At 35.4% G+C, this 23,641-nt stretch overlaps 1 long non-coding RNA gene across 1 annotated transcript in view; it reads left to right on the forward strand.

Moving 5' to 3' along the window:
• The window catches only part of LOC116444767, a 91,984-nt gene extending 69,232 nt beyond the window's left edge, over positions 1-22,752 (forward strand). Inside the window, exon 3 of the long non-coding RNA XR_004240478.1 lies at positions 22,597-22,752. This is a non-coding gene — a long non-coding RNA (uncharacterized LOC116444767). The remainder of the gene's footprint in view (positions 1-22,596) is intronic.
• The last annotated feature ends 889 nt before the right edge of the window (positions 22,753-23,641 follow it).

Consider the following 23,641-nt stretch of genomic DNA (forward strand, 5'->3'; position numbering starts at 1 on the left):
TGCTGTTGTTTTTAAAGGCTGGTGTTTAATTCTTTGTGTGTGAAAGAAAAGAAAAAAATAGACATTTACAATAAAAGAAGAGAGCCAAAGAGAGAAAAATTAATAGAAGCAGAAAGCACATGGAGCATGAGAGAAATTTAAATTGCTGAGGAAAAGCAATGAAATAAAGGAGAATATGCAAAAAATCTTCAGTATTTTCACCACAAAAAAAACAGATCTCTGAGAGGAAGGACGCTCATATCAGACTTTGTGTGTAAAATTATTGGCACTCACTTTCAAAGCTTTGGTATCAAAAACAGATAAAAGTGATCTATAGAAGTCTGCTATAGCAATATAAATTGCTACAAAAACAACTGTCAGCAAGTAAAACTAACAGCATCACCTGAATTGAAGAATAAATTACATAATGAAGTGTTTGAGAATTCTTTTTAGGAAGAACTCTTCCCGAGGAAGGGCAGTGTTACATAATCCTTACAGAGAAAACTGGCATAATTTCCTCTACCAGTATTTGCAGACAGATGTTCTGCTAGTCTGCTACACCACCAAGAACTTTACCATTGTTAACATTTTTATTGTTTACATTTCTTTATTTAGGCATCCAGTGACCTTAATTCCTGTTGTCATTTAGATATGCTATGCTCCAATTTAGTACTCCCACTAAAACTACGTGCTGTTTTCTCTTCCTCCTCCAACTGGAGGCACAAAAGGCAAAGATCATGAGTTCAGAGAAGAACAATTTGCTGGAAACAGCAATGAGATAAGAAAATTATTTGTAACATCAACACTACTAATGACAGAGGATCTAAGAAAATAAATTATTCCTATGGAAAAAAAACATCCTCCTCCCCTGTCCCCAGACAATACTTGATGGCTTCCTCTGCCACATTTTCTCAACCAGAAGGAGCCCATTCTCCCTGGAACAGAGTCCCTTTCCCCCATCCCCAGAAACTGATGTGAGGTGGTATAGAATGTCCTAGCCTTGTCCTGTCTTAGTTACTGCAAAATATTAACCCCATCATGGCCAGAACCAGGACACTTCCTGCTCCCTGGAAGAGTCTGAGTGCAACAGACTTCTCCCGAAGACTTTGACTTGTGACATTGAGTAGAAAACATGGAATGGGGGTCAAATAAAAGCAAATGAGAGGAGTACGGCAAAACAAAGCATAGGGTGTACAGAACCCTCTGCCAAAAGCAGAGACTACCCTCTTCCATTTGTCTGCCAACTGTCAGGTTTCGATTTACCAGGAATATCTTGCAAAAGAAAGTTTTGAGGCAGAAGAGGAAAAAATATAAGATGGCTTCTTGGTGACTCCACATTTTTTCAAGGAGCTCTCTCCTATGCAAAAGGCAATACCAAAGAAGAAAACAGAAGTTCTGGGTCAAGAAAAGGCAGAGGCTGGTCCTCTCACTCTCAGTGGTGAGTGGGAGGGGACAAGTTCTTAATGCTCTTCTGTGTGCTCATTCTAGATTACTCCCACCCAGTGGGAGAGTTCCAGGACCTTCCAAATAGAAGGGATGCAATGCTTTGGCTAAGTGAAGTGCACAAGGTCTAGAGCTATCAGGCAGTGCCACAGGAGTAATGACTGGGTTAAACCTTGAAGACAGACCACAGTGTACTGTAAAAATAGACAAAGTCCAAGCATATCAGCGTAACTCACATTATCCTCTTCCTGACTGTTTGCTTAAGTTGCATCAACAATTAATAGTGTCATTTCCATCTACATTTGAGACTGAGAAATAGAGACTTCAAGAAAATTTGTGCCAAACTTGCAATCAAATTTCTACTTTTGGTTTGACTTCATTTTGTCACAAAAATTTCTTCAAATGCAGGGAAATTTTTTTGTCCAGACTTCAAAACTTCTTTCCCTGGTAAATGTGAAGTCATTCACAAAATATTCCCAGTGAAGTCAACAAAGACTAGTGATTACTGGTTTGTTCTAGGCCCAAAAATCAGGTTCCTTATGGATCCATCTTAGCACCTATTCTGTGTAATAGCTTTATCAATAAACTGAAGAAGAGGCAAACTACACTCTCTCTGTCAGATCCCTTACTACGAATTCAGCTGTCTCAAGGCCAGCACTGATAAGGTGCAGCCATGTAACTCTCAGAAGACCCACAGATTCCCCCTACACTCTTCACAGAAGGAGAGAAATTAAAAGAAAAATGCTGGCATAAAGCTTAAAATGTCAGATATATATTTCTCTTTCTCTAAGTAGTAAAATACTTTTTAAAAAAAAATCTGAAATTAAAAGCTTGTTAAATTGATAAAAAGTCATAATATCAGCAGAGTTTATCACAGGATATGTAATAGTAGAAAAAATTGGAGAGGGAGAGATTAGAATAGTTATGCATTCAAATGTCTTCTGAGATATTATATAGAGCGCAAATACCATATGATTGTATGTACTGGGGATCTCGCTCTCAAGATTAACAAAAAGGTCTCATGCATATAGAGAACTCCACAGTACAGCACGGTTCAGTAGTGTTGAAAAGATTATCAGGATGAATTAATTAAGCAATTAGACTGTAAAAGAAAATACTCAGGCATCTCACATATTCATCGAACCCTAGGTTCAAAAAACATGACAATTTATTAGTCCCAAATTCTGTCATCTGTAGCCTTTCTGTCACCAGTGCATGTCACATGCTTTCAATTTATTATAAATACCAACAAAGCACCAAAATAACTGTTTTAGCTTTATTTGTAAAAACTCCCGTCTCTTTGAGTCTAGATACTCTTTAGAACAAAAACTATTTCAGAAATAGGTACATGTAATACTAGCAACAACAACGGGAGTCAAAGTCATCCTCAGAGACATTACAGTACATGGCAAGAGTAGAAAACAGAATGACGAAAGCCTAATGAAAGAACACAATCTGCAAAATTTCATGCAAAATGCCAATCAGTATGCACTAAGCAAGCTACTTTGGTCACACCTTCAAAAGAGAAGACATCGAGTTTGATTGGAAAAAAGCATATCAGTTACAGTCTACCAAGATCTACAGAAATAAAAGCACCGTGATGAGAAAACAGAAGTGTGACAACTGATACTGCAGGCACTATAATAAGGTATACTTCAACTAATGTACCATCTCTCTAGGTAGTACAGAAACACAGGTTCTCTTCCGGATTTTCATTCTGATGACCACTCAAAATTTGAGTGTGATACAAAGGAAATAAATTATTTGATCAAGACTACAAAGGAAGAACACAGAAGAAAAAATATGGAACCCAAGCCTTGGCAATATACTCAGGAATTGGTTTTGTCTTTTTGGCCATGCTTGAACTGAGAACAATCAATATACACCATAGATAGAAATTCAACAAGATTAAATTGCACAAGTGGCCAAGAGGCCCTAATTTGACCAAAAATCAAAAATTCCTTTGTTGTAGTGAGCAAGGAGGAACTTGGAGGAGCTGCAAATTGCAGATGCACAATTAAAAGTCATAACCGAGAAGTAGTCTTACATTCCACTGGTGTGCTCAGGAACAGCCTCATCATTTGATTCTGTCTTCTCTTCTTAAAAAAAATTGCATCTCAGAAACCAGTGAATTCTTATCACTATTTAGCAGATAAAAATACCTCACAAGCAGGTAGCTCTCTTCTTGACCTTTGACACTAATTTCCATTTCATGAGCTCTCCATTAGCTACATAATAAAAGAAGCTTTTAAGGGGCAGAGTATAAAGCTTTAGATGCAGTAGATAATCTCATTTTTTTTCTTTTTCCCCTAGAAATTCCCTAACAATCATACAAAGAATTCTGCAAATGCTATAAAATAAAGGTTGGCTCACAGGTAATCCTTTCCCTGAATGACAATACTCGTGTGATTTTTCTTTCAGCATAACTACAACATGCACATGTGACTGCACCAGCACCATCTATCAACATTTTGTACTAGGTGATTAAGAGCATCAGAAATTTTCGTCTATCTTGAAATATCCCAAGTCACATTTGTTCAGGTATTCAAGGCCTGTTCATCTGTATGCAATGTTCAGGCTGATTGCCAAAATCATAAATACAGAGACACAATTTGTAAGCAGGAATACTCATATTCAAAACAATGGTCCCAGACAAATGTTCCTGATATTGTATGTTGTAGAGAACTTTGGGTAAAGATGCCAGATTTGGCTCCTTTCTGATCTAAATGAACAGAGAAACTCCCCTGTGTGTAAGTAAGAGTGTAAAAATTCTCTACAATCCTTAATGCTGTCAGTTTCGAAAAAGAACTTAAAATCACATCTTCGTATTCTGAAAATAAATAGAATATACCAACCTGCAGAAGCTCTAAAACCTCTAGGCTGTAATAACCTTCCATCATTTCATATTGATGAAAATATTTTTTCTCTAATTAAAAATTTTAAAAGGACATATACCTTGTTTGTATGTTGCATACTACAAGGTTTACCTCAGAAGTGTTTATCAAACAACATGTCATACATTCCCGAAGCAATTCTTCATGCGTATGGAAATCTGCCTCATTTTTAGTCTTTGAAGTGAACCCTAAGGGAATATTCACACACATACCCTAATGCTGATTATTTTATCGGCCACCAGAGCAAAAAATGCTTTATCACAAAGACACCAATTAATACAAAAACAAAAAGCCCTTTGCTTTTGTCTGGTTTTGAAAGAAGCTCAGTTACGAAAAAATTAATGAGAAATGTAACTTCTGTAATACACTTTGTGAACACATGCCCCTTGATGCTTAGTTAAAAAAAGTACTCCTTTATGATTACAAAGGAAAGATGTATTTTGTTTTTCTTTTCTGCTGCTGAAGTATTGCATATGTATCTTTATCCTTTCATGTGCCATACTCAGCTGCACGGCGTTTTTATGAAACACAAAATCTATGGAGTAAATGATATTGTAAGTCATGTAAGTAGTGGTTTAAAAAAAAAGCTGTTGTAACACGGTACTGATTACTCAAAGTTTCATTCTAGAGACCCATATTAACATTATGCTATTTTTCTGTATGACTCAACAATTATCACAAAACGGACAAAGTCTTAAAAAAATATATAAAGAAATATTTTCAAGTTCCAGAAAAGTCAGTGTAATTTCTATTTTATTTACTGCTCTTCGGATTTTTTAGGTGACTGCTTAAATTGCCCTCACTTGGGTTTTCTGGAGTCTGAATTGTCCTGAAACCATCAGCCCAAGGACAGTAAACTGCTGTGAATTGAAAATTAGATGCATATCAACATAGGGCAGCCAAACCACAGACTCACAATTTTGTCAAGGGAATGCTGTGTCACACTGCTTGGTTTGTGGGGGAAGAATTCACCATGCGTGTAACAAAGTGATAATTTGAGTAGTTCTTTGCAATGTCTTGGGAAAACAGAAGCCTAGTGAAAGTCCTGGAAATGCACTCCACCTCTCCTGCTGGAAATCAGTATGTGTGCAAGTCTTTACCTCGTGTACATGAAGTGGCAGTAACCAACTTTTGAAAACTTCATAGAGGTTTTGGTATGCATTTCTGTTGTTGATCATCCTGAGGAACCAATCAGGCTAAAAGTCCCTTGTGCCAGAGTCTGCACATCCCAGTGTTGCTCCATAGAGCTCACAGCCTGAGAGTTTGCCTTGCCAGCTGACTCTTCTGTTTTTGCTGCCTGTGATACTGCTTGGACTGCAAAAAAATGAATGCCCCCTGCCCCAAGGTGCTTCCATGGGTAGAAATATGAAAGGTGTGTCTGCATGGCACAGGGGTAACAGCAGAAGGTATTTTGTAGGGAGAGCTCTGAGTAGTAACTTGTGTCAGAACTACTGACCTCTACACATCCAAGTTGGAGGAAGCCAGATTGGAGTCTCTGAACCAGCATGCCCTTTGATGATTTACAAATATGCCAGCCGAATTCCTGACAATGCTGCAGAGAATATGGATGCTGTCAGAGCATTTATATTTCAAATTTCTCTCAGCTATTTCCATATGAATCAATTTTCTAACTCTGGACCACAGCAATGCATAATGTTGCGAATATGAATATACAACATTTGCTTGACACACAGCTAGGAAATATAAAGAACTTTCATATGATTACGCAAATATATAGCCTAGTACACCCGTTAGTTCAAGACATCAGATGACCTTTATGTTATGCTGTAAAGGTCAAGGAAGGATACAAGGGAAAGAAAACAAAAAAAAAAAATCCTCTACCAAACACCAGACAGATTTCATATAACTTACTAACTAGGACTGTACAGGTCAGAATGGATTAGCCTTCCAACAAACATGTACCCCCCCAAAGCTGTGACTCAAGATCTTTTTCCTTCTTCTTAATAATTCATTTTTCTTCCACATGATTTCATTTCCATTCCACCTTCCACCATTTCACCCAGCACATAATCACTTGTGCGACCCAGCCTCTCTGAACCTGCATTTGTTTCTGTGGAAGGAGCTTATGAAGGGTTGACGAGAAAGTCATTAAAGCACTTGATTTTACCTTTATTCCTTAATGTTATTAAAAGATACGTGTTGTACCTATTGGATTTATTACAAAAAACCCCCGATTTTTCTAGCCCAAAATCTCGTGGTCACATACATGGAAGTAATCCAAAACGAAGTAGGTTTTTTCTCGTATATGTAAGTAATAACATTGATGTCACTGTTATTGATCAATGATATACAGAAAATTCAGTTATCACTAGCTGGAGGGAAGAATCAATATGAAATTATTATTATAGTTATTATTATTATTATTTCTTCAAGACAACTGAACAACAATTTAGACTGTTAATAAAGTTGCAGTATTTCAATCAGAGCAGAATAGCATTCCAGATCAAATTAAATTAAATAATTTGTATTGCTGCTAGACACTTAACTCTGTAGAACTTTTACTGAATGACAAAATCATTCTATACCACAGTAAGAGCTTGCAAGAATCAGACGCAAAAACCAAAACATCATATTAATCTATTATGTTGCACTAGAAAATAAATGCCAAGTGAAAGTCTGTTTAGCACAGTACACAGAGAAATAAAATCTCATTATTTTGCATTTATAGTCTTGTAGTGACAGTGCTGTTTCCTTAGTTAGAATAAAGTTTCAGATTGAGATAAAATCCTCAACTGTTATGAAGCCATCATAGCACTTTCTTCTCTACTTTTGCAAAACTTTCTATGTGTCTCATGTTACAGAATGAATTTTGCAGCCATCAGTAGATTGCTCATCTGCTGAATAAAAATGTAACTTCCAATGAATTTCCTATATCAAAAAATAAATTACCTCTGAGTCGTTAGTGTTGACTGGCTGATTGGTTGAGAAGAATATGCTATTAGTCTGCAAGAGAAATATTAAAATAAATGAGTTCAACCACAAAACTACTTTATATTCTAGAAGAACAGCATTTCAATGCTTTGTTGGTAATATTTAACCATCAGGAGCTCTAGTCACGGACATTGCTAGAAAAAAAAAGATAGCTTTTGCCTCAGAGACTTCAAACCTGAGTTAGGCAAAGGCATTATAAACTAAGACTATAAAGAAAGGAAATATTGTGGCCTTTATAGTTCATCTTGTGCTGCAACCTTATGAAAAAGGATTGGTGAAATTATCTGGGGTGCTACAAAGGTGGTTAGATATTCTAGGAATGAACATCTGTAGATGTTTCCATTCTAGACGCTTGAGACACTTGGTTCTTATTATGGTAGACTTGCCATTCTGTTTTAATGAATGTGTCTCTGAAGCTTGATTTATCATCAAAGCTTCACATCCATCAAAGTTATCCTTGGATCTGTTTCAGAGCAAATTATTGTCTCAAAGAAAAATAGAAAAGATGAGTTAAAGGGGGATGGATTGGTCACCCAACTGCTCCCTATGCATATTCAGTCAGAGACACATTGTGTAAGCAGAAGATTGTGCAAGTGTCTGGGCACAAACATCTTCACCCTCATGAAAATAAAGGTGCACAATCAGGAACCTTAGTTTTGCAAAATTACTACTTTCCTTTGATTAGTCAGAACTGCACTGCTGGCATATTTAACATGATTCTTCATTCAGATAAATTACCATTAATTTGAAAGCATAAGAGATTTAAATTCCATGAAGGAGGCTATAGGTCAAAATTAAATATGTATTGGCCTATTTCTGTTGATTTCTTCATACTCAAATTGCTTAAGCACCTACAAGTAATCACAGGGAAAGGAGAAATAAACTAAGTGAAGTACAAAGAACCACAGTGGTATAAAGCAGTTGAGTCCATTTCAATTACTTTTTTACGGTCATTAGTTAAAGTGAAGACATCTATATTCTTGTAAGAGACTAAATGATACTGACATATTATTAAACATACATTATGCCAGAATGACAAAGCAGTTGACACAAATGTGATGCCAACTTTGCTTTTTCTTTTGTATTATTAATGTAATTACTAAATGTGAGTTCATGCAATTATTTCTTTCTAATGTTAATCAGATTTTACTGATATTGCAATCTAGGGTGTATCACTCATACTTTCCAGCTAATGCTTCAAGAAACTTTGACTAAATATTGCAAAGGTTCTTCTGGAGTTAGAATATTCCAAACCAAACAATTTGAAGTATTTCCAAAAGTACCAGATAACATTTCCTCCATCTATTATGCCACCTGGACACTAATGCATTAGGTTTGTGACTACAAGAAATATCATTAAAAATGTGAATGTGAGAACAGAGTGAAGCTCTAATGAGCTTTAGACATTGGTACTTTCCAGCTGTGAAGTAAGGTGTGGCAGGCAGGCAGAAATGCAACGTACGGACCAGAGGGCAACAAGTCAGTACAGGAATCCAGGTAGAATAATTGTGCAGCTTGATTTGTTACTCTATTCTGTGTGTATTCATGCAAACCCATCTTTTGGAGCTCTAAATAAATAGCTGATTAGGTGAAACTAAAACTATAGGTGGAACAAGGCCTTTGCCCAAGGTGCTTTGAAATCGAGGCTCAACAAAGGAACAAAAAAGATACTTCCCAAAATACTGTAACCACAAAAAAAGCAGTACCAAGTACATGTCTCAAGAAATAGGAGTGGGTAGGTGAAAATAATATTTCACCTGCCAGAGTTGCAGATATTCAAGTTAAATAATTCCCAACTCTCTCAATGGGAAAATAAAATAAAAGAAAAAGGAAAAACTGAGAAGTATCTAACTTCAGATTCTTCCAATAACTTCTTCATTTTTTGAAAAGTCACACATTTATGCAAAATATATATCTAGTTTTCATCTTTCATTAAGGGAATTTTCTGTGAAAGCTAGTGGAGCTGGAAAATAGAAGCAATATCCATAAATTTCCTTCTGCTTCTTTCAAAAACAAAGTAGTATTTTTTATTATTATTGCATATAATTTTCACTTTTGGCTATCTAATTTAATTTATAAAAATAATTATAGAAGTTCTTTATTTCTCCATATGGTAATAAAATGGAAAATCTATTGTTTTGCTACATAGCCTATCTTAAAATCTCTTACTGTTGTGTTTAATCAATGCATATCGAGGCTAATCTGTGTGAGTGGATCTTCTCTCTTGTGCTCCTATCTTTTTTCTTTCTGTCTGTCACAGCTCACTGAAAACCTCATGTTGAGAAAGGTAAAGATCTGTGGGAGAACACAGCCTTGTCCACTCAACATCCCAAGATTTTCACACAATCACTATTCAGAGAGAGAGCAAGGAACGTGCCCTTCTTACTATTAGTGAGTACGCCTTTGTCAGTCCAAGGTCAAGACGTGCTTGCTTCAAAGGGCAATCTGGAAGAGCAAACAGCAAAAGTCTATGAAGTCTGTCTCAGTAAAGAACTTGTGGACAGTTTAAAAGACTAAGAAGGGACCAGAGGAGTTGACATATCTGTGATGATGCACAGTCTCATGCATGCTTACCATTCCCGCTGTTGATTTTTATGCTCTTTACACGCGTTAAGTGAGCCCATCTGCTCAGACACCTCCAGCTACCAGCACTTCACAGACTTCTAAGATCCATTCTTCCTTCTGCAAAATAAAACCCTGAAAGCAAACCATCTGAAAAAAACCCCACTGGCACTGCAGAAAGGGAAAAGACTAGACATGGTGTTTGGTATGTTAAAAGACAATTACTATGGAAATGGGTGTTCTATCATCCCAGTAATTCCATTTGTTTTTTGTTTATGGAACAGTGAGACAATAGGCTTGAAAATAGAGAATACCTATGATTCATATTTACAAACAGTGGGAAAGAAAGAGATATTAAAGAAGCTGGCTTTTCAAACTCGGATAACATTAAAATGATATCTAATAATAATAATTTAATAATAATAATTTAATGATAAAATTTAAAATGGCAAATATAAACTGAGTGGAAATGAAAAGTACTCAATGCACTGTAACTCATCAGTGTTACATATTGCCATCACAGGGGATAAAGAGTTCTGGTTTAATCCTTCTCTGAATGAATTTGGTAATTTAACAAAAAAACCCCAAAACATATGCAAGGAAAGGTTTGTCTTTATGTTATCCTAAAATATTTTTCATTTTTGTCATAAAGAAATTTGTCATACATGCCTTAGACTCAAAAAGGCACTATGATGTGTAAATTTATGTGTGTAACAGAATCTATACACACACGTGTTCAGAATTACGCACGTGTTCAAATGTTTTGCAAACCAGTTCCTTAAATATTAATCCAGTGTTTTCTAGAGCCCAGTGCTAATCTCAAATTATTCATACTTATAATATTCAATGCATAAAGTACATTCACCCTTCACAATCAATTTCTATCAGCAACTTTTCTAGAAGGCAGTCCTTTAGAGAATATTTAAGTAGATCTCACATGAACATTAAAAAATAGAAAAGCAATATTTAATATTTAAATCATAATTACAGAGATTAGATGCCATTTATGCAAAGGCTCATGTTATTTATTTCAACAACAGATATTCAATGTAATTCACCTAATCAGGTCTATAAGGTTATTTAACTACCTTAAATTAGGAATTAAATTAATGCCATATTCTATAATACAAAGACTTAATTAAATTATTAAGAGCTAACTCTTCCAAACTGATTAATAGCCCTGAAGAAGAAAGAGTTTGACAAGTGAAAAATATGCTTTGTGGACAGCAAAATAGGGAGAATATATGTATTTTAGTTGATTAAGCTCAGTACAGGGATCTAAATACTCGTGACTGCTCTGGGAATGACACCACTATTGACAATTGTCAAAAACCTACGAAATTACTAAAGTGTGCTCATTAAAACAAAATGCTTAATAAGCAATCTTGAAAATGCCAACAATGCTTCCCAAATGACATTTTCCTTCTTTCCATTCACTTTCATCCCCCTTGGGTTTTAATACAGGTAGTCACATCACAGTAGATATTAAATTCCCCCACTTTATGCAGACATAGTTTTCCATAGTTCAAATTGCCTTCATAATTTTTCCTCTATGGAATACAAGAAATCAAAAAAACAGTGAATAAGCCTACTGGTCATCATCATAGTCAGTAAGGAAATATCTCTTAAGATTATTTAATAACAAAAATGTCAAGTGAATTAAAGCCATTGTTTGGTGCTGTTAAGGTACTCTGGATATTATTATTATAAATAAATGTACGTAAGATTTTTGACCAACATCTGTCTGAAAAAACTATTCTCTTTTCATACCAGATAAAGCAGCTCCTTATACATAATATTCACCCAGTGTGGGAATATTAATAAGCTAGTGGATGTAAATTTACATAAATAAAAACTGCTTTAACAACCTTAATCATAAGCAAGAAGAATACTTTGGTGGTTAGTAGATTATCTGTAATATGGATAAGCTGTTGCAATCAGCCCTGGTTCATGCCTAAAGGGGGAAGAAAAAAAAGGAAAAAGAGATTAAAAAAAAAAAAAAACTTGCATAAGAAATCATCTGGAAACCTTTATTTACCCAATGGATGGCTGATGTCAAAATACTCAGATCTTCATGTTCTGAGAATTACCTAGTTCATGTGATGATTTCGCTCTGAGATTCCCCAACAAGTAAACTCATAATGACATACACAAATTATAACAATATAATCAATCCTTCCTATCATATCCTTCTATCTTTTTATCAAAAGATTTTACAAAATAGCCCCACCTGGGCACAACTTTTCTTTCTAAAAGTGGGTGGCAAGCGGACAGGAATCCTCTTTAAAAATGCAGCCTAATTCACATTTTTTGAAGAAATAGTAATCTTTCCCTTCCAGTTTTGATCAGCATACACTTCATTTGTTAGCATTAAGAGGCCAAATTATTGCCTTTAATGCTGGACCCAGTTATTCCTCAAGTGCATTTTACTGAACTCCTCAGTTAACAACTTGTCATTTGAAAAACTCTGAAACAGCTTAGGGACCACTAACACAATAATTCTGGAGACTGAGCTCCCTCCTCTCATCTCCTCCCACCCTGGCCCAAAACCTTTCCCCAAGAAGTTGACTTCTCCTGATGGTTGCAATCAACATATTTGTTCCTGGAGGTCAAAATGAGAAAACTACAAAAAAACACTCAAAAAACTAAAAAGAAACCCCATCAAAAAAAACCCCAACATCCTTTTACTTCCCCCTTACCAAAAGCCAGGGAAACAGGCCACATCACAGGAGAGAAAATACTTTTTTTTAACACAAAGTAACAAATGCAATGTATTTTAAACAAAAAACAACTGAGAAAGAGCACGCACTAACTGAAGAAAGAGATAACATACTGCAGCAAACTAAACACCTACAAACAACCTGACGACAAGATATGCAATTACATGCCTCTGTTTTAAGCAGAAAAATGTCCCACTAACTATGCCCTCACTGCCCTCCTGTCTCCTCCTTGTGCCTTCATTTTCTCAGCCCTATACAAATTACCCTCTCACATTCCCTTGGAATATTTGCCCCTATGCTCTCTAAAATCTATGCTGCTGTTATTTCAAGCTAATACTTTAAGAAGAAAATTTAAGCCAGGCAACAAAACTACTGATATCCAATTGACAGAAACATCATCTGTCTGTGAACCCGTAAAGAAAACATCTTTACAGAAAAGTCTTACTAAGCCTTACTTCCAAACAATAACACAAAAGCAATCCTACGAGCTCTAATGAAGACTGGTATCTTATAGATTTGTGACCTGTAGTTGATTGACCTTGATGTGTATTGAAGATGTAAGCTCCCAGTAAACCTCTCCTGAGCCTAGGACATTTATCACATTTTTACTGGATAACCAAGTAATACAGCATTTCTCTCATTTGGGCATGTAATCCATCTGCTTATTTCAATGTGATTTTGCTTTTGACACTTTAATGCATTGTCAAATATGGTCAAAACAAGTTCCTATGACCAAAATGCATCTAAAATGTATTAGAGACAGAAATTCTGTGTGACTGCAAAACTTCTGCTTCTCTGGCAAAACAGAAAAATTGCAAAAACCTATTGTTTCTACAACTAAAATGGTGTCTCCTCAGCAGGCAAGGTCATCTTGAGTTCTTCTTGATTCTCACAACACATTTACTCCATTAAATATTCCACATTTTATTAATCCCCCAAAATTCATATAATCTATCTCTTCAACTTGATCTTCTCCCCCTGTTTTTTAAAGTTTAACTATACCATAGTTTAAATCAATACAAAATATCACATAGCCATTAAGGTCATAAAAGTCCTCCAAGGTCATCGAGTCCAACCTTTGACAGATCACCACCATGTCAACTAAACCACAGCACTAAGTGCCACATCCAGTCATTTCTCACATAATTCCAGCAATGGTGACTTCATGACCTCCCTGGGCAGCCTGCTCCAACGATTTACAACCCTCTTTGTGAAGAAATTCTTCCTGATGTCCAGCCTCAACCTCCCCTGGTGCAGCTTGAGGTCATTTCCTCTTGTTCTTTCACTTGTTACCTGGGAGAAGATTAACCCTACCTCACTTCACCCTCCTTTCAGGGAGCTGTAGAGAATTATAAGGTCTCCCCTCAGAAAAGATATTCCAATATATGCCAATAAATATATGCCAATTCTTCTGTAATTCTATAGTTCTTAACATTTTTATGAGTTATGGAAATATTGTCTAAAGTTTTGTTTCAAAATATAATTTTTTTAGGTATGATCTTAATATGCATAGCAAAAAAAAGGGAAACAATTTTTCTCTTTAACATTTTTTTTAATGTCTATGTAAAACCTTAGGCATTATATTCAAGAAGGTATTTAAAACCTTTAGAAGTCTTAGGTCAGCTACAACAATGTTGAGCACGATCTACAAAGCAAGAGATAAAAAACAAATAGCTACTATTCTTGTGTACAATCTCCATAATTTTAGTCCCAGCTTGATAAAGCCTGATTGGCAACTTTTTTCTCATTTTCACAAAACACACGGGTTGCTCAGAAAAATTAGATAAAATAAAAATGTTAACCACATAGCAAAATTTTGAAACAGAAAATCAGAAAATCTCTATTTGTCTGAAAATAGTCATACCACATTTCAAACTAACTACGGGAACAGGAAAACAATGTGCAGTGGAAAAACATACAGAATTTTCATGAATGGGGAAAACTTTTAAAGTTTTGTGAGAGAGAACTATAGGGAATGCTTTCTCAGTAAACAGGAGTAGCAAGTAAACACTACTGAAGCTATTTGAAGCTACCTACACCAGTCTTTAACATAAATCCTGAAAAACAAAAAAAATTCCCAGAGAATCTATTATCCTTCATTTCAGAAGAGCAAAGAAAATGATAAAGGAGACAAATACACATTTTTTCATGAAAGCTGGAAAAACTAACTTTATGATGCATTTTCAGCTATTGAGACATATTTGTCCCCTCACAGTTGCACAGAATATTCTGTTTTGTGTCTTAAAATCTTTTCTTTTGTTTTCAGAGCAAAATCACTGTATCTAAGGAAACACAGGACTGTAAATCCAGTTCTCCATGGGTACCTAAATATGCAGTTCAGGAAAAAGTTACATATCCAGTGACAGTAACGAAAAGTACAGAATATCCCCTTGCTCCCTTTACAGAGATAGTGTAACATATGGTTATCATGGGGCTTTTCTCATCAGCTCAGACTGAGAAAGAAAGATCCAGTTGGACTCAATTTGCATGTATAATATCAGAGCAGAGTGTCTACAGATCTGTAAGCCAAAAGAAAAAGTATTCACAACTTTAGGAAATTAAAACTTGGAGCTGCAGACAGCTTTAGCTGATCTCAAGTCCCATATAGCTACTAACTAATTCTCAGTAAGGCACACAGGGAATTAAATATTCAACTCTCATCATTATCAAAGATTGCAGCTACTCAGAGTCTTTATATGCTGAAAACCTACCCTGTAGTGTTCCTAATCCATTTTTGTACCACAGGTGAAATGCTGATTACTTAATTTATCTCTTAGTCATTTGAAAAACTCCCACTGCATTTATTTAACATACCCTGTTTTTCTTCATCTGTAGATGAAGGCCACTGAAAAAATTCTCAGGGATACAACATGACCGTGGCACAACAAATGAGCATCGCAGTATGAATGCATTACAGGGCATCAGGGTGCAACATAAAAATGTTCTCAGCAGTCCATTTACACACTGTGAACTAAATTCAGTCACTGTATTTGTATATGAAACTTCTATCTACCCCTGCAGGGCTAATACATGCATGTTCAACAGTACACTCCAACCTTTGATTGTCTCAGCATCTAGTTTGTAATTTTACTGATACAAAAATACACCATTCAAATATTTTAGAAGCATTACATGAACGAGAGGGGCAGAGAAATAATTCAGTACATCAAGTTTTGATAAGAGGCTTTCCTGAACAAGGGCCAGATCCTGCACATTCTCTCATCCTCACTGAGAAAGCAATGTCAATTTGTAACTGGAGAAAAATAAAATCTAAGTCATTCATTTCTGGCTCATGCTCTTTAGAGCTGCTTTCCTATTTCCTTACTAATGTCAAGCCAACTCTTTAGAGCTGCTTCCCTATTTTCTTTCTAATGTCTGGAGATAAACAGCATTTGTCAAGAATACATACTGATCAGAGTTTCCAAAAATAAAGAATAAGTTGACCTACAGAGAAAAAGGAAAAGTGATGTTGTCATCTGGATGTTGTCTCTTTCAATGCTGACTTACACTAAAGTAAAGAGAAAGAAATTCCTTATGCATGGAATGCAGTTCTTATTTCATTCTGCTTTATGAATACAGAAGTGCAGTGCCCAAGAAAAAAATATGCAAATTTAAATTCAGGAATTTTCCATAGTACTCATCAGTATATTACCATAGTCTCTGGTCTTCCTTTCATTTCCTTGATTATAAACAGCTAAATTAAATGACTTGTAGCTCTGGACATTCTTCTCAAAGGCAAATGTCTTTCTACAGAAAAACCTAAAACGTTTTTGGCTTTTTTTTTAGGCATTTGCAACCCAATTCCCAACAAAAAATCTTACAGCTTACTTGAAACAAATGGTTTTACTAATAGAAGCTGTGGTACAATTCAGATACAGCTGAATTCCTTCTTTCCTCCCTTCCTAAAGAATTTTATCAGCTTTTTCCACCTCCTCCATCTCCACACACCTGTTTGTCTTATAATTAAGTGGGAAAGATCTGCTTACCTATTAAACAGCTATTTTGTAGCACGGCATGCAGCATAAGAGAGGTTGCTTAGCAGACTTCTGTCCTTCTTGTTCTCTGATGGCTAAAAAATAACTTCACTGGCTTTGCTAAGCAGCATAGGAATCATGTAAAAAAAAATGTGATCAAATGAATACTTTTCAAGGACCGTTTGCCACCAAATTTATTTTATAATTCATCTATTCTCTTATACCAGGACTTACACCATCCTGTAAGGTACAACTGTACTTCCAATGCATTGCTTAAATCTTAATAGAGTGAAATTGCTCCCATCCATATTTTAACAGGCTTAAGTACATCAGCTCACTCACTCCTGTAACGAAACTCAAGAGAAGTCTACCAGAGAAATTCAACGAAGAAATGAACTCTGAACAAATTATATAGGGTTGGCTCAACTTTTAGGGTTGGAGGCAAGGTTTGGTTTTTTGGGGTGGTTTTATTTGGATGTGGATTTAAATAAATTTTCATATTAAGATCTGTTTCTTACTTTAGTTCCTAATAGTTTAATTCCTAACAGTACCTTGTGAAAGCCTATATTTTTGAAAACTGCTTGTGCTATGGGCTACAAGAAATTTTTTCTCCCCCTCTAAAGCCACTGTTATATATATAATGTCTATTCTTTAGCTTCCAGTTGTTTTAATTAGACTAGATTATTTCAGTCAAATAATGGTGTAATGCACGTGACATTTTGACATAAATAGTTCATGCTGGGCTTTCAGAGAGAAAAGAATTGAGAGACTTGGGGATGTAGAGCACCCCATATCCATATGGATATATTTATATAAATATGCAATTATATAAATAAGCAACTAAAGACAGGAATCTACGATTTTGCTAAGCAACAGCATAACACTAGAGGTGAGTGTGGGCCAGGGAATTCCTTTTTGGATAAATATTACAGTTTTCTCAACCATCTTATTTCATCAGTTTGGTTAGATTCCTTGTGGTCCCTATTTTCTTGTATGCTAAGCAAAAGATTCTCCTGACTCAGTGGGAATGAAACACAAACAATTAGCTATCCACATGGATGAAGGCCATTTGAGAAGTGTTTTTCAGCCACTGCCATTGCATGCAAGAAAAGACAACATAAAATGGATGTGTGCTACTTCTACCAGAAGAGTCACTTGACATTGCACATTCTCTTGGATGTAACACAGAACCTGACATCCTCTGCTGACAGTGTGTCAAATGTGGAGAAGTAGTTTTAGACAAAATTTCAACTTAATAGATCAGGTGATTATAGTCTGTGAAACAAGTGATGAGCCAAGAGCCTCAGAAAGTCACATTTGGAAGAAAGAAAATGATACAGACCTTCCATTCAAGTGAGATCGTATGTAACCAGAAAAAATGGCAGTAAATGGTCACCTGGACAATGCAATCCAGAACATGAAAAAGGGAGCAGTAAAGACTTTATAAAATCTATTGGCTGTGCAAACAAGACAACAGTTGTCACAACCTTCCTCTATGAGAGTTCAGTGTGTTTTACACTCTGTATAGCACAAGGAAAAAATTAACATTTTTAATGTGAATTGTGCTGACATAAAGCTCAGATAATCTATGTTCTTTGGGGCATACATAACTATTGCTGAAGCGGATGAAGAATGTAACAAAGAGATTAAAACAGTGTAATAAGCATGATAACAACAAAAAATATCAATGCTTCATACAGCCAAAGCAAGAAAATATAAATGATGTGATTTTTAGACACAGTACTCAGCTGAATTACTTGCTCAGCTCCTTATCAGTAGCAAACATCAATTCCTCTCTAAGGTCCAAAGAATTCCTATAAAATATATATCATGAGGGACAAATGGTAAAGGATATATTTTAAAAAAAATGTGTTAGGGTATTAGTTTTATTGGCTGAGAATATATTTTGAAACACTGAAAAAGTCCCTTCTAAGAAGAGCTTGGGTAGTACATACAAGTATGGACAGAAATCATCAAAAGTATACCAAAGAAAGGATATGCTTGAACAAAAAAGCCACCTTCAAGTAGTCTCATCCCATAAAATCAGAGAAGAAAAAATCATTGCTTTCAAGCATAATGTATTACTTTGGAATATTTTTCCATAAGGAACTGTGGAATTCAATTTGCAGATGTTTTCTCCTTGTTCAGTTACTTTGTTCCACAGCAGGAAGGAATAACATTCCATACAGAAGTCTGTATCGTGAACTTTGCTGCAAATGAAGGACTGACCAGGTGCATACATGTAAAGAAACATACCCCCTACTTACAATTTTTAAATCCAAGTATTTCTGTCTACAACAGAGACAAGTCTGAGCAATGAGCTCCTTAGAGTTTTTGAGTCATTGAGAGATGTTTTGATGATGAGTACTTTGGAAATAGAGAGCAAAATTTGCATTTACAGTGTAGTTTCCCCAAGACAAACACACTCCTCCACAGACAACTTGAAGCACTTTAACTGTTGACCTCAGTTCAGCTACTCTAAAGTCACAGAGCTGAAAGGGGTAAAACAAGTAGCTTTTCTTGAGATTTTGACACAATTTCACCTAGGATGTTTGGGTCAGACTTCAAAAGGCACTTAGCTATCTAATTCCCATTGCTTTCAAAGTGAGGAAAATGGATAAACAACTTTCATAGTCTGGCCTTTTGCGTATACCAAATAACCAGGGCTTTCTTGTTTTGTAATTTTTAAACAAGTTTTACTTTTAAACAAGTTTCACAGTCTATTTCCAAAACCTTTGCTTTTATCTTCAGGGAAAAATCTTTTAGATTTTGCACTTTTTGCTCTAAGGTGTTTAAGGCAACAAAGAATGTATTTTTTCCCTCTTCAGCTGCAGAGAGCAAAGAAAAAAATTAGAGATGTCAAAGGTTGTTAGATATATGTTGATTAATGACAAATGAGAAATTATGAAGAATATGTATCACAGATTTAAAAAACTATATTACAGTTACAGATAAAATAAATAAACAGTAGGATACAAAAAGAGCAGGTGTCATACTGAAACATTTTCAATTTTGTATGTAGTACACTAATGGGCTACATATATAGTACTTAATTTTTCCTTCCAAAAGCAATGACACATTTCTCATGGCTGTTTTTGAATTAGAGCTGAATATCCTACAGGCAGATGCACAGCAAGATTTCCAGGTGAAGCCTGGAACATCACAGACTTCACTCTAAAAGACTTAGAACAATGATTTTTTTCTCTTTATATATATTAACTTCTCACTACTCAACTTTTATTGATAAAAACATTTCCTCCTACATCAGCTAATGAACCAGTACAGTATACTAAATATGCACCAATGACTCTGAAGATACTGTCCTTGTCTTCCTCTGTGAGACTGACAATTCTGAATGTCTCAAACAGAGGTAAAAAGCCTAATTTCCCAGCATCAGTGTTTCCCAGCTCCCAGGTTATTGCCATCATATTTGGATATATTTTTCTAGTTTTTATCTAAACAATGTACTGTTATTTTAACAGTATATATATTCATATACAATGCAAAAGGGAAAGTATCTGCATGTATTAGAAAATATTCTGTAAATATTGGAATAGCACATTTAGATGAAAATTCAAAGCCTAATTTGAACAGTTTCACTTATCTCTAATGACGTCTGTTACCTTCTGTTAACTATTAAAACTTAATTTTTTTTTTGCTCGTTCTAACGCACAATATTTAGAAGATAAAATTTTATGCTTATGTATCACAGAAGTGCTGTACTCTTTTAGGCATTACCCATCACCAAAACCCAAACCATTATAAACTACAAGTCTATTTTTTCTCAAAAAAAGATTTCAAATATTTCTGAAAATGAAAAGTATGGCAAAATCAGGACAACCTTCCTCAATACTCATTTTCCACATAACCTAATCTTTTCATAAATTTTCGCTGAAACCAAATAGCTTCTAAGGAAAATGAACAAGAAATCACTTAGCAAAACTGAAAGTAGAGAGGTTTACAGAAGCACACCAAATCATTTCTTGACATGAACTAGAATAAGAAAGCAGTAGTAAGCACAGTCTACATAGGGTCTACAAGCACTATTTGCTGGACTTGATCCTGTTCTCCAGATATATTTTAATAATCTTTTATAGCTTTATTTTCTGATATGGTTAAAGGGGCCACAGCAGAGATTTACATGACCAGCTATGGGATCTTGAGCAGATTGTTGGCTTTCTTCTGATCTTAGCTCTACACAGTGAGATAGAGCTCTGATACTGCCTTAGCAAATTATTAATCAGCAAAGAAATTTCAGATCAAAATTATGAGCATACTCCATTTGTCTATCTTCTTGTCTTATAAGTAATCTGCAGAGCTTAATAGACAGCCAAATGTCTTTAGAAGTAGATGAGAGTGTAAATGGGTTTGTCCCTATCTAGAGAAGTATGATATTTTCTGTGCGGTGTGCACAGAAACATCAATTAAAACTCCAGAGAACACATATAACATATCTGATTCCTTCAGCTTTTACACTTATCATACAACAGATGAACCATATCCATAGTTCAACTTACTGTATATAAAGGAATATACACTCAGCAGAAATATTTAGACGTTCAGGCTGTAACATAACACATTTTCCCCCAAAACACCTTTAGGTATTCATCAGTGTCCATTCCCCTCACAAACATTTACCTTAGCCTCATATCTGCCAACACAGCTTCAACACACAGTCAACTCCATGAGTGGTATCCCAGACAAGATCCAGGAGTAAAAGCCAGGGAGACCCCCTGCTTGCTTTGCCACTTCACTTTTGACACACAGAAAACTCACCTCAGAATGACTCACCTATGTGAAGCCCAGTTTCCTATATTATTTTTTATTAAATTAAAAATTAAATTAAATTATTAATATTATTATTATTAATTACCTTTATTTTCCCAAGACAAATAATTTCCACTGTATGGAAATTTAGTCATACTATAATCAAATCAATGAAGGATTAAAGAAATATATCTTTGCCAGTATGAATAAGTTGGAGTTTTATTATTTATTATCTTTGAAATATGCATTTATTATAATGCATATTTCAAAGATCTGAAAGTTCTATTGTAGTCACTAGCCCATGATGTCTCACACTGCAGCTGTAATTTCCAACTGGATAACCTAAGCTAATGATGACTTTGAAGGACTAAAACCAAATGGCTACAAGAATTCTTTAACTAATAAAATTAACAGTCATAAAATTAATTTAATTAGAACAAAGAAAAAAAATTCCTTAAATGATCTAAAGTAATACAAATTTATTACTATCAGCATCTCAGTTATTCTAAGGAAATAAATTAATAATAAAAGCCATGAGTGCTCCAAGTACCTTGCAAGTTTAAGCTGTTAGTGTGTTTCACTATTTGTATTTGTTTGTTTTTATTTTGCAGTAATGATCTTGAGTAAAATCTAAAACTTCAAGCTGTGCAAACTAACAGTATAATTTAATGGGTATTAATTTAGACAGTAAAGCTTCTTCAGTTTAATTTTTGAAGTTTCATCTTGCTTTGTAACTGCTATAGGCTTAAGCAGAAGAAACACCTTTTTTCTGTAGGACTGACATAATAAAATAAAAATAGATTATGTTATATTAGTTTTTGTTAAGCTCTGCGTTAATGCATACATAAATTAAACACAAAGGTAAACAGAAGAGTGATGCACTGAAGAATGGCTTATATGGAGAGGCCAAAGCGATGAGCAGGAACAGTTTGGTAGATTTCTTTTCAGAAGCTAATATTGTTTATAATAAACCTGAGGTCCTTATAGAATGATATCTTTCAATAAAAAAAACTCATTATACCTTTTAATGTTGAAAAGTAGTTCATAACTTCAGATGAGGTGGCTGAGCCCTGTGGTATTGTTCTCTCTGTTGGTTGAGTAAACCACTGTGGAATTAATGGCTCCTTACAAACTTCATTCAAAAGTCTTTGTATTACCTGTGACAAGTTCCTCGTTTCTTCCTACACACAGCAGCTTCTGCTTCGCTGTGCTGGGAGAGCAAGCAGCACAGTACAACTTTCACAAAGCTCCCATTTGAAAAACACCTCGAGGAGGATGACTCACACTGCTGCTGTTTCTCCCCAGGATTTCCTCCAGTGAGACCAACATACCCAAATTCAAGAGGGGTTTTGGAAGGAGAACTCATTCTCCACTGCATGGCAAGCCAGCACACTAAAAGCTGCTAGACAGATGTTGATCCAAAGGGTAAGCAAACAAACACAGCAGCCAAGTGGCTGAATGGCAAATACTTATTGCCTAGGAAACAAACACCTTCTAAAATACATTTTCTTCAGAACTGGGGAGAAGGAAGGGGGAAAGACACATACAAAAAAAAAAAAAACCTGAAAATTATATATATTTTCATAAGAGACATGAGAAAAAAAACCAGAATGCTTAAAACACAGAACATTGGCAGGATTTTGTCCCTAAAATCAGAATGGAAAGAGTGCCACTTCATTTCTGAACTCATTTGTTACTCTCCTGCTTTCATCCGTTTCTTCTCGGTAGCTGTTACAGTGCTGGTTTTTGGATGCAGAATGAAAATGTGTTCACATCACACCAATGTTTTGGGATTTATGCTAAGTTGTATTTATCCTAAGTCAAGGGCTTTTCCTTTCCTTGTCTCATGCTCTGCCAGCGAGGAGGTATGCAAAAAAAACCTCCAAAAACCAAGACCAAACCCAAAAAACTGTGAGGGACCATAGCTGGGACAGGTGACCCGAACTGCCCAACAGAGTATTCTACACTGGAGAGCACCATGTCCTTTATATAAACTGGGGCTGTTACCTGGAAGAGAGGCCAGTCTGGGTTGGGGAAGTGAGATTTGGCACCAGTAAAAAGGTGGTAAGCAGTTGCATTGTGAATCACTTAGGGGTTTTTTTCCTCTTATTCTTCTTCTTCTTATTATTACTTACCATTATTATTGTTATTTACCATTATTATTATAATTGTTATTTACCATTATTACTGTATTTTACTTTGTTTTCAATTATTAAACTGTTCTTATCTCAACATACACGTATTACTTCAATTCTCCTCCCCCTTCCACTGAGGCGGGGGAGTTGAGTGAGCATCTGTGTGGTGTTTCATCTCCAGCTGGGTTTAAAACCATGACAGGCACTTATCACCA

The sequence above is a fragment of the Corvus moneduloides genome, chromosome 5 (assembly GCF_009650955.1).
Source record: "Corvus moneduloides isolate bCorMon1 chromosome 5, bCorMon1.pri, whole genome shotgun sequence".
NCBI lineage: Eukaryota > Metazoa > Chordata > Aves > Passeriformes > Corvidae > Corvus > Corvus moneduloides.